We start from the raw sequence: 12,984 nt of genomic DNA, 5'->3' as shown, positions 1-12,984 counted from the left end.
CTCCTGCTTGAAATATTAAGCAATTCCAATCACTGCTGCTTATTAAAGGCAGCAGGTGGAAGCATAAATAGTTTTAAAAGGTGAGCAGGTTGTAAGTCCTGTGACCCATTTAGCATTAAAGGGAAAGAAAATGAAAGTAAAGCTAAGTATCTAAAAAAAGAGACATTTTTTAATCTGGATAAATTCCACCTTAGATTACAGAATCTCACCCTTTTCCTAATATCATAAAGCTGTACGGCAGGCACAAAAAATGCCAAGCTTTTTCTCTCACCTATTAAGAAGAAAGGATAAGCTCAACTTCTTTTATTAATATCCCCCAAACTGTCTGCAACCTTCCTCTTTTCTAAACAGTGACCCCAGAGTGAGTAACACAGTTCTCAGTTTTTCAATGAAGACATTAACTTCCTTTTATTCTGTGTTTTATGCTTCTGTGTAATGGGACATTGAAATCAGTTTTACTTCAGGTTTACAAGCTGTTTAACTTCCTCATTTCTAAATAGAGTTTTGAATAATTTCTTTGCTTTTAAGACAGCTTTTGGAAATATTTAACACTTCAGATCTAGCAGGTTAAATGAGACTTTTGATGTACAGATAAGGAAGTTTAGAATGGAAATCAAAAGTAGGGGGAAAAAATGACTCAGTTTCTTTCCAATTTCTGCCACATTCCCTCATTATACAACACTTTGCAATAGAGAAATCAAGTTTTCTTATTTTCTTCACAAATTCTGGTAATGTTGATAGCTCCCATTTAATTTCCACTGGAGTATTTTCCAAAATTTAATGGTTAAGAAAATGATGAATTAGATATACCTAAATTATGGAAAATAGCAGGTGTATTAAAGTTACATAGTAAGCCTGCATTAAATTTATAATGTCCATTAAACTGAGCTACAAATGCTGCTTTTACAGCTATGGGAAATATTTTCTAAATGGATCTGTTTCCAGTCAAGCATCTAAAAATTGATCTGGGTGGAGAAGACTATGGGAGGAGAATCTCAATATTTATAATATTTTGTGGCTCTATTTTAAAAAAAATTCTCTTTCAGGTCGTCAGAAAAACATTCAAATTTGAATCTATGACTGAACAATGAGATGTTCACTGCCCTTCTCACTATCAAAAGTGAAAATTGCAAGATTTTTAATATTGATTTTAGGTATACAGTACAGTACACAGTGACCCATATTTACACTTAAAAGGTAGGTGACGTATATTTTTCATGTATGCCTTAAATTTTGAATAGAAGGCTGATGTTTTAAAATACTAACAAAATATAAGATCATCACTACACTTTCAAATAAGTTCAACTTAGTATTAAGAAGTCACAGTGGTTTAAACTATTAAGATAGTTTTCTATATACATCTTTAAATGTATTTTATATTTTATTTATATGTTAAATATATGCATGCATATATATGTATGTATATGTACTTAGAAATACGTAGCTATTCCATTCCAGGTCTTATCCTGTTGCAATTTTATTTTTATCAAGATTAAATGAGATAATAAATTGTATATACACCAGATATCTGATGCGTAAATCTCCTCTGGATGTACTGCATAGTATAACTTGCTTAGCTCAAGCATCAGAGATTTAACAGTGGCTATTTTAACAGTGTTTTTGTTCTGGTTATGATAGTGGTCCTCCAAGTAAGGGAAGAAGAAAGCCAAGGAGGGAAGAAGCATAAGGAAGAATGATAGAAAAGAGGAGAAGAAGAAAAGAAGGGAGGGAGGAAGGAAAGGAAGAAGAAAGAAAGGGAGGGAGGAAACCTCAAAGGTATGGTGAATATAGGGGTACTGCAGCAGGATATAAAGATAAACCTTATCAGAGAAAGCTTTAGATACAAGAGAATTGAACTGAAACGGAATAGTGGACAACAGAATAGAAAGAACTGATTCACATTCTTTGAAGTCAAATCAAATTCCTTATCCCATAAACTTCCTCTCACAAATTAAGGGCTGAGTTTTCCTCTGCATTATTTGAACAATAATAATAGTATGAACAAGAGGAAAATCTGTCTGCAGGCACTTGATTCCTAAATCAAGGACTCGGAATATTTTTATATGCATTAATTATTCTGTTCACCATTTCACTGTATACTATCTATATGTGGCAATTCCTAATCTCTATTTTTTCTGCGTATTTATATTTCCCAAAACATTTTTTTGCTCATTTCAGTAGCAAGTTATGAAATGTGGACAGTGGAATTGGTTATGTCTAGGTCTTTCTTACTCCTTCTCAGAAGAAAATCCTACTTTTTTTAACTGAGTATGTTATTCTATGTGAACTGTTTGTAAGAACAGCAGAAGGAATCAAGAAGTGCACTTGACACCTAAAGTGGGAAGAGTTGCAATCTATACAATGGTTCTTTCTTCTTACAGGAATTTGTTCCACAATCATTGTATGCTTACTAAAAAAAGTCCTGGCTTTAGTACAAAAAAACACCTTAGAGTACAAAGCCTCTATATTCTTTGAGAACAGTTCCCTCTTTCCCGAGGAGACAAGTTTTTTTTTGTTTTTTTTCACTCATTAGCTCATGGTGTTTATTAGTCCTTAATTTACCTTTCCATAAGTCATCTTCAGGACTCTGACCTTGATATTTAATGTAGGAATGAAGATAGTAAAGAACACAGCCAATTTCCTTCTAGCAGCATGAAGGTGGATGAGGTGATGGGGAAAATCCTTCTCTATAGGTGTCAGAAATTAAGTATCAAAAAACATCTGGCTACCTTCTCTTGAAACAAGGTGGAGTCTTACTGACTTTCACCTGATGAATGAAAGATTCCTTCACTGACATCAACGGGTTGTCTCATGGTATGAGAAGCTGTTCTGTTCAAGCAAAATCTGGGCCAATGCGTCACAAGGAAAGAAAGGGAGACAGCTGCCTTGAGGAAAGCCAGGACATTACCATACTCTGGTCTTCGCGATACTAAGTCCTTTTCCTACTGTTTGCACGACTTTTGATGATAGAGGCTCACCTTTGCAAAAGACATTTTGCAGTAGACACTTCAGATTGCTGTCCTTTAAATCCAGACACTACAATCAGCTGGAACTCTGCAATGACCTCTTCCATGACAGAGTAAAATAAATCATAGTGCTAGAATCATTGCAAGAACAAGAGAGATACCTCCATCGTGCGAGCATTTTTTTTACCTCTTTAGATAGGATTCTGGCTTCCTTACCTGGTCTTTGAAAAGTTAGACATCTAAGTCTAAGCTAGTCATTTAGGATTCCTTGACAGCAAACAGAAAAATATACAAATCCATCCAAAGGACAGTTCACCTCATCCTAAAATAGGTGTCTGGCATGAGTCAGCAGCATTGCCATCTGAGGTTCCGATATCCATCCTTCAGCTATAAGGAATGATCAAAGCAACTTAGATCTATGATTTTTACACAGTGAATTTATATATGAGAATCCTCATTTTTGTTGTGGTATTCCAGTTTTCATTCTTGCAGAATTATGTATAAATGAGAGGTAACAAGATAGGCCATGTATTCAAGTCTTATCCTTTGTAAGTACTTGACTATGTAACATAATCAAAATTTGAGCTGAGGACTGATTCAAACAGAAGGGGGGAAAAAAAAAAAAAAGTCTCATATTTGTCACCTTAGTTATTATGGAAAAAAATGTACCATAAACATAAAGCAATAATATCAATCTCACTTTTATGTTCACACACATACACACACACACATGCATAAAGAAAAGGAAACAAGGTGAATTTGGTCTCAATTTACTTAGATGGATAATAAGACTTTCACTTATTGTTGCATTATTTGTTAGAATGTGGATGAAAGATTAGGTGACAATATGCAAAATATATTTTCTGCATATTATAATATTTAGTAATGTCATTTGATTTTTTATATGTTTCATTAAATTGTTTTGTGGCTTTATTATCTACCCAGATGCACAGCTCAGAAATACAATTATTCAGATTTAGAAGCAATAAAATTTGGCATGCATTTACTTGTATTCAGAATTCCTGCATGTTAAAGAGAAATTACTGCATTCTCCCCACATAGTTCTGTTCTTGTGCCTTTGCTGAACCATTCATTAGACGGAGCACATTATAGAAAATACACCATTTATGTTAAGGAACCCTCTCATAACAGATGTATTTGTACAAAGCAAGTATTTCAATATATCATAGACTTTTGATCATGACTGTAATAGAAGCAAACATATACACATTTTCTGTAATGCATATCTCTCTTATATGGTTACCAAGGGGTGGGAGGAGAGGGGGGAATGAATACTATAGATGATATGTTGTAAGAAAAGGTACCTGCAGACAGAGGTTGACAGTCCTTTGAAAACATCATTGAATGAATGCAATACAAATTGTTCTGTTCTATAATAAATGTTTTGAGGTTGTGTTTAAAGGTGTGTCTTTGAGCTGAAGCACAGGGAGTTTTTCTATCAATGAGTTGTTCCAGCTTTTGTTTGTCTTCACTGTGTTTCATAAATCAAGCACTCAAATATATGGTGCCATGTCCCAAAGTTGTCCTCTGTCCCCTGTAGTTGTGACTGAGGGCAGAGATCAAGTCAGTGGTCATGTCCTGAAGGAGAGATTTCAGACATGATGTCTTCTGCACTCCATGCACACAGCACCACAATCTCTGTTTGGGCTTCAAACAGTGGTTTCAGGACACAACATACATTATAACCTGCTGGGTTGAGCAGAGTCCTAACTGCTTACAAACATACATATAAATGAACTGATGAAAGGACACATTATTTTTCAGATTGCATCCCTTTCTTTTCGCCTCAAATTCTAGGCAGGATCTGCACTAGCACTGTTGAAAGCTTTCCCTTCATCAGTGCGATGCTCTTCACATCATCTTTGCAACCTGACCGAACCAGCTTTGTGGGCCAGGACTTCAACCTCAGCTTATGAGCATTAGTTCCGTATCTGATCAGGTCACTCTGCCTACTCTCTGCCCTCTCTCAATGGCCAGCTTTGCTCTGGGGGGAAAGAAAACATATTCTTGCTTTTCAAGCATTCATGAAGGCAATGCTGGGGAGATTCAGCACTTTGGTCCTTAAAGCAGGACTCTAGCATAACTGATGGAATCACAGAGGAATCCTTGAGTTACATTTCCTAGGGACTCAAGTCTCTCTCATCCCTACATAAAAGGACAACCTGTACAAATGTAAGATGGGTTTTGGGAAACTGAGGCACACCATGATCATGTTATGCCTATCTGCAAGAGACTGCTGCTGGTAATATAGAAAGCCTACAGATCATCAATTATTGCAGATACAGCAATTTTTCACTTTTCTACCACTTATTCCTGTTTCTGCAGAGGTGTAGAATTTTCTTTCTCTATCCTAATGGATAGAATTTCTGGCAATTATGTTGCTTGTATTTCATAGGCCTTTTTTTTTTTTTTTAATGTTAATTTAGAATAACTCTATTGACTTCAACACAGTGGATTTACATTACGACAAATGACAGTGCATGTTGGTCGTTAAATCACAATGGGGATTTTGGATTTCCCAGTGGATCTGGAAAACCACACTCAGTAATTCTGCTTTAAATGTCTCTATTCCTGAGGCCATTTAATATTTATGCACTAGATTCAAGCTAGTTTCTATAGAGTACAATGATTTATTGTGAACCAACACTTACATAATAAACTATATTAAGCAGCTAAAAAAGGCTGGCTTATGTTTACCACAGAATCAGTTCAAGCCATTTGAGAATCCTCCCCAGTTAAAATCAAGTTTGCCCAATACAAAATATAAACCTGACTTGATATAACCTATAACTTTACAGGATTGGAAAAAGTTGCCCTGGGCTGGCAAATGCCAGTGTATATCATTTTTTCTATCCTTAGGACTTCCCCACCTCCAAAAGCATTGTCTTTTGAAACTAGAGGTGAGTGTAGCCAAGAGTGAAAAGGAAGTGATCTTTCTCTGTATTTCTTGGCACACAGCTGAGTTATTTTACTCGAGAGTAAATGCTCTGGGTGTTTCTGTATTGTGAGAGGAACAGATGCATGCCACTTTCATAAGATTTCAGTCTCTACATCATATTCTTTTTATTGTTATTTGAAAAAAAATTCTGAATAGCTCTCAACTTCAAACCATGAATCACCTCTTTCACTGTCTCTGCAGCTTTCCTTGGCCTAGCACGTTTTCCCAAAGGAGACGCTTTGCTCTTCACTCATGCATCAACCCTCACTAACGTCATCAAAAGCTCTCCCATTTACGCTGCATAACTGACTGGAGGTTGAAAGAGGTCAGTAACAATGGGACCTGAAAGCCGGGTTTTGTTCGTGGTGTTTTTTGTTTGCCTATTTTGTTTTTTAAAGAAGACTCTGAACCTAAATTCTATAGATATGGAAAAATATCATTTTGATGTCTGACATTTAAACTGAAGGCACTAAAACCTAAGAGCTCCCAGATTACCTATGTGTTTCCCTACTGATGAATGCTGGCTTTCAGCAACCACAGATGCCTTTGATTTAACTTTTCAATATGTTTTATCCACACTATTTTGTTTTCCATCAAAAAAGAAATGTTAGTCATCACCCCAACAACACCAGAAAAAAATAAAAAAATAAAAAAATGGGTAAAATAAATAGAGGCCATGATATATATCAGCTGGTGTTATTCTTGTCGCAAGTGAAAAGAATACCATTTCCTCAAGTTTGCTCAGAGTCGCTTCATAACATCTCTCATGCTCCAAGATACAGCTGAGGTTTTCAAAGCCATGTACATCATGGCATAAGCCCTGACAAGAAAAATAGTGCAAATCATCAGCACCTGCATCATGTATACAAACTTTTATCCTCTTGACTGCAACAATAAAGATCAAAATTGGTTCAGCTATCTAAAAGGAGTGCTGAAAGAAGTACTGTGGTTCAGCTGCAGGTGTTTCAACCAGGTAGAGAAATCACGGGGAGAAATTATCCAGCTTCAGGCGATGCCTGAATGCTATGAAGCCACAACTAGGTTTGCAACCTGAATACATATGAATTAATATTTCCAAATTTCTATACTATTGAGCAAGTGGGTGTATACTTAACCAAAATGAGTTGTGAATTTCTTACTTCCTGTTAATTATTTATATCTGCAAGAGCTGTCATACATACATTTATAATAATTGAGGAGGAAAACAAACAAACAAACAGAAAACCTGTAAAATGGAAGTATTACTTTATCTTCCCTTCAAAGTAATCTACTCTCTTGTTACCTTGCATTCAAACAGGCAAAAGACAAAGCACTTAGCATAAATCCATGATATATGTCAATTGTCATTTCTCCAGGAAAGAAAGCTCTCTCATTACTCGGAATTCAGCAAGGCCTTAAAGTCATCAAGAAGGAACATGTAGAATAACAGTAAGGGATGACTGAAACAACCTGAATCAGGCTTATTGACATGAGGACGTAGAAATGCCAAAAGAGGATACTGAGAAGAATGAAATCTCCTGTTTATAGGTATTAAAAATTGAACAGAAATGAAAATGAAATAAAATGAAATAAAATAAAATAAAATAATAAAATAAAATAATAAAATAAAATAAAATAAAATAAATAAAAGGCTCTTGCTGCCATTAAAGAAAAAAACAGTAGAGGTTAGGATCAATCTTAAATATTTTCTGCTTGGAATGTCACAGTTTTGGCTTATGCCTCTACAATTAATGCCATACATCCTTTCATATTCAAGATGCACTTTTGTAGGCATCATTCCCACACACTGCCATTTAGGCTGGTTCCATCACCAAAACCAGCACACTACAAATGAACCATGATTTGAACAAATCTCTGAGATAAGGTAGTGGAATGACATAACTAAAGGCAGCCTAAAAAAGCAGAACACAAGAAAGTTGCAAAACCTGTGACACAAAAATATCATTAATTTTCCTGTTGGGAAAGGAAGGGAAAATGAACAGATGACTGATATAGAAAAGTATCCAGATGAAAATCTATCTAGCCAAACAAGAGCCAGGCAGAGATGTCCTGTGGTTATGAGGTGAAAACATCAGTAAGGAATTGCAGACACAAAGCATGCATTTAGAAAGGGCCAGCCATAAGGTGCTATTACAGTAAGTGTAATCCAGTTGCTCAGGTAGGATATCACTAATGATCTCTTATGGCAATATAGTGGAAAACAAAGGTGAGTGGCATAGGGTTCATCAGCTTTTACAAAGAATAGCACCAAGGCACATAATGGAAGATAGGGCTTCATATTTTGTATTACACCTGCTTTTTTTATATGAAACAGTTATTCTCAATGTTGACTACTAGCCATGAATAACCATTTCATGGCCTCCTTCAATCACACTGAAAATACATCTCTTGTTTTTAATATGGTTTGCAAGCTAATTATAAGCATGACAGACAGTTCATAGCTTCCGTCCATCCCGTGGAACGCCTAGAGGAAGTGCAGAAGAGTGAAGTACAGAGGTTTTGTTGAAACCTGTTTGTTGGGGTTTTTAGCACAAACAAATGCTAGTGGTTTGTCAAAACATACACTGCACTTGCTGGAGCAGCAGCTCAAGAAGTGAACACATACAGCTGGGGAGGTACAACATAATGTTCAGCCCTGAGGAGACACTATAAGGTTTGCTGCTTTGTGACAAGGATAAAGGACAAGTGCAACCAACACAGACTCTTTCCATTCCTCCCAGTTCATGGCCACACCCAGATGTTGCAACTGATTATAAACATATACAAAGGCCAGTTAAGAAATAAAACATCAGAGGAAAATTAAAAACTAAAAACAACAACAATAAAGTAGAACTAGGAGGAAAAGAAAAAGTATACTAGACAAATACAAAATGACATTTAAGAAGTTGTCAAGACTTACTATACATGCCAAAAATATAAGCCTGGTCTAAGTCAAATAATCCAATGTCAGTGACTCAGGGAAAAAGAAAAAAAAAGCTCTCTGGATCAAAGCCGACATAGGTCTGATTATGCTGACAGGAAAAAAAATGTACTTGTTCTAGAATGATATTCTCACTTCCCCGAGAGCTTACTAGAAGACACTATGGCTAAACAGGTAATCAGGCATGCCAAATCTATTTTTGCTAAATATAGTACACCTGCCATCATAAAGTCTGACAGTGGGCTACAGTTTAGTAATTTATTGATAGGAATTAGTTGTCTCAAACGCTAAAGATGCCTGAAGCATCCATCCTGAGGTTTAATGAAGCTGCCACCCTGGGAAGACTGTGCAGGAGACATTTTCAGACAAAAAGGGCAGGGGCTGGAGGGGAATCAAAGGGACATTTTGCCCAAGAAGACACAGCAAGTACAGCAAGTAGCAAGAAAAAGCAAACCTGAACGTGTAGCCCTCAAAGAAACCAAACCAAATCAGATCTCTACTTCAGGGGGGCATGTTAAGGGAATACATGTGAAGACCAGCAAAAAATAGAACTAGTGAGCAATCATACCTTTTGACTCCGGATAAAAGTCCAAATAGCACTGATATCACAGGAGAAATGTGCTAACACAAGCAATTAGAAAAGTATCAATTAATTTGAAGTTGTTAATGATCTGAACATGGTGATTTCAGATATTTGTGACTATATGCCATATGCATAAAATTTTTCTGTTGTGGGGTTTTTTTGTGGGGGAGGGGGAGGAGTGTGTTTCTTGTTCTTTATTGTTTTGTTTTGGTTTGGGTTTTTGTTTGTTTGTTTTGTTTTGTTTAGTTTTTTGCTTAGAAGAGAAAGCAGAACAGGGATTGGTAACTGTGCCTTTCAGTGGCACTCTTAGGGACTAAGACACCTAAAATTAGGACCTACATTTAAGTGAATTGAACAAGATCCGTTTCTGATCAGTAGAGAGAAACAGACACCTTCACAGGCTGATTTCTCTTACCCCAGGTCAGGATTCTAGGCATGGGCAATGTTTTTCTCTCCAGACAGGTCTCTATCACTCTGTGGGCTGTACGGGCAGCACATGTGGGAAGTCTGGCTTAGGTGTCTCACTGTTTGACATTTAAAGCCAGAGGCATTGAATACTGCCTTTACCTTCAAGGATGAAGCAGACAAAATGTTTCCCTAGTGGAAGCTGTTTCCAGTGACCTCAGGCCAGGCCTTCAATAAGAAAGCTTTTTATCACTCCACCAAGGACTCCTACATGCTACAGGAGTCTGTTCCATCACCATTCTGCAACATTAGATCGATTTGCCTGAGAGTCTCTACCATAGTTAGTTTCAAGGTCCCAAGTTAATTTTCTTGCTACTTTTATTTCTCAGAGTCCTTCTTTGCAGCAAACCAAAATCTAGAGAACAAAACCAGGGACAGGACATCTGCATTTCCCTTGGGCTTCATCTGTTCCCTCATGCATGTGGCTATTGGCTACAACTCTGTGCATATAAGATCAGATTGTTTTACATAGTGTCTACCTCAGCATTTACACTGCGATCCGCAGCTTTAGTGTCCTCTGAAATGCTAACATCAGAGTAGTCTCAAAAGGCGACTGGGTGGCTGCAGGGACTGGCAATAACAGCCTTGCTTTCTGCATCCCAGCTTGAATCTAGTCCATGGTAGATAGCAAACAAGCATTGCTACCATCTGATGGTTGCTTGGGGAAGTGAGTTTAGATGCTGAAAATGTTCATCTCAGAAAAACCACCTTTCTCGTTGCATCAAGCAGCACCATGCAGGCAGCTTTCTAACTTGTAAAGAAATTGTTTCATAGACTTAGATTTTGTTTCTAGCTCCTCTCAAGTGATTTAAAGGAAAACAGGCAGAAAATATGACTAGAATTGAAAATCAGAGTCTATAATATAACAAAACACTTGTGTAAAGTACAGGGTTGTATTTTAAATAGCCTGATTGTTTTCCTCCTGAGGTATTTTTTTTTTAAATCAGCTTTATAGGTATATATATGTAGATATATGTTGTATGTATACAAATATATAATGGAGATAGAAGGCAATCATTTTCATAAAGAAATCTTAGCAGGGAAAAAGAACACAGTTTTTCCTTTTTTTTTTTTTTTAATTTTATTTTTGGCATACTTTCCTTTTTACTACATGAATAAGACAGAATAAGATTTGCTTTACAGCCCTTTCTTGTTCTGTTTGCATGTTTTATAGAGTGAGAAACCAAGGCACTAAGATACTATGGTTTAAAACTTCAGGTACCCTGCTGAGATAGCAAGCACCAGCCCCTTCAGTATGGCCCATCCTTCACTGAATGTTCAAAGACCCACAGTCAGCAAATTCATCTGTCACTGAATATTCACCATTTGGGTAAATCAAAATAATCACCCTCCTTGTGTATCTTCTCTGCAATGGCTTCTGCCTTCAGCACAGCAACCATCTCCATTCCTTTCTTGTCCCATACTCTGCATTTTTTATTAGACTCATCTGCCTACTGTCTTCAGCTGTCCAATCCAACCCATTTCAAGTGTCACCCCCACCTCCCCTCCCACCAGTACCTAGCTGCAGTGTCTCCTTTTAAAAGCACTCATTCCCCTCCTTTCTTCCTCTTCATTCTGAGACTCACTCCTTAAAAGTCCTTTTCCTCAGCTACCTGAAACATTCTCAGAGCAAATCTTCTCTTTCCTGCACTCACACCAAGAAATTTCCTCATCTTCTCCTGCTAGACTCATCTGAGGAAAGAAGAAAGGAGGGAGGACCACAGTAAGCACAGGAGAGACATTACATTCAGGTGATGTAGTGGTGAAAGTGTTGCAGCCCACAATGCTGAACTGAAATTGGGGTTGAAATTGAGTTTAGCAGCTGAAATTTAAGATAACTCTAGGAGCACAGAGAGCCTGTAAATTTTGCAGGCCAGTCCTCCATCAGTCAAGTCCTGGTCGCAGCAAGGGGCACATTGCAAAACCAAAGGCCTGAGAACTTGAATCTTTACTCCAGTTTATCAGAGATTCAGAGCTTAATAAACAAAAACTTGCCAATAATTTGTATATACAACATGCAGTGTACTTTTTTCTAGTCATACTATCTATAAAAGCTTAACTTAACATTATTATTAATAATATGTTATATATGTATAATTATAAACACAGAGATTGCAGACCTGTAAGAAACTGGATAGAGTACCACAAAATGGGAAGTTCCATGAACCTCAGCAGGAAATAGAGCGAACAGCGCTGCTTATCTGGGAGGAAATGACCTACTTTTTGGAGGTGACAAGATCCCACAACATCTAATGAATTCATTATCTGGGACTATTATCTACTGTACAAAATACCAAACTCTCCACTTGAGGAGCATTTAAAGTTGCAAATTGACATCATTTGCATAGTTTACAAATCACATAGTTTAAAGACCCTATGTAGTAAAAGTGCTAAGATTTCCACATTGTCTGTAAGATAGACAGGGGTATGAGTCACATTAGTTACCGAGAAATTAACATTTAAAGTAGTGCTACAATAAGAAGTCTTCTTTCTGCATTTCTTTTTCTGATTTTGATGCCTCAGTATGCTCTGCAGAATGACAGATTTGTACTGTAAAAATTTAGCACAAAATTAATATGGACGTGCAGTCTCATTTGAAGTAAGCTAAGATTTTTATATATATATATTATTTGTTCTAGGAGACAAATGCTTTGTTTTTAACGAAGCAAACAGCAATGCATTTCTAAACATTGCAACATGTGCTTTTGCTTTTGCATATCTGAATCTCTGTACATGATTTTATAACTTTTTACAGACTCGTTGCCCTTGCTGTAGTGTTACTTGTGCATTTTATAATTTTTAGTGCAATTACATAGTTTTAAATTCCTTTCTATTTATAAGGTAAAAAAATCCTTTTTTTTTTTTTTTTTCCCCCATGAAAAAGGAAATTCAGACAAGAGAAATCTTAATGACTGACTCACAGTCATATTGGTAGCACAAAAGACAGAAGTTTCTGGGCCTTATGGAGCAAAAAAAAGCTATTGTCAATGTCATGATTGACAGATTATGCTGGAAATCTTGCTCAAAGATAAGTGTTTCCCACAGGTTGGGCTCAAAGTTTTTTAGGGATTTAGTGATATCTTCACTTTCA

The 12,984-nt window shown here is 36.6% G+C and overlaps 1 long non-coding RNA gene across 5 annotated transcripts in view; it reads right to left on the bottom strand.

The window, feature by feature from the left end:
- LOC107305733 (uncharacterized) overlaps positions 1–12,984 on the bottom strand; it is a 154,527-nt gene that overhangs the window by 120,635 nt on the left and 20,908 nt on the right. The gene's annotated exons all lie outside the window — the stretch shown is intronic.

Source organism: Coturnix japonica, chromosome Z, assembly GCF_054131305.1.
Source record: "Coturnix japonica strain WE chromosome Z, WE-NBRP24, whole genome shotgun sequence".
NCBI classification, from domain to species: domain Eukaryota; kingdom Metazoa; phylum Chordata; class Aves; order Galliformes; family Phasianidae; genus Coturnix; species Coturnix japonica.
Note: the sequence above shows the minus strand (reverse complement) of the source record. Positions and strands in the feature narration are given on the sequence as shown.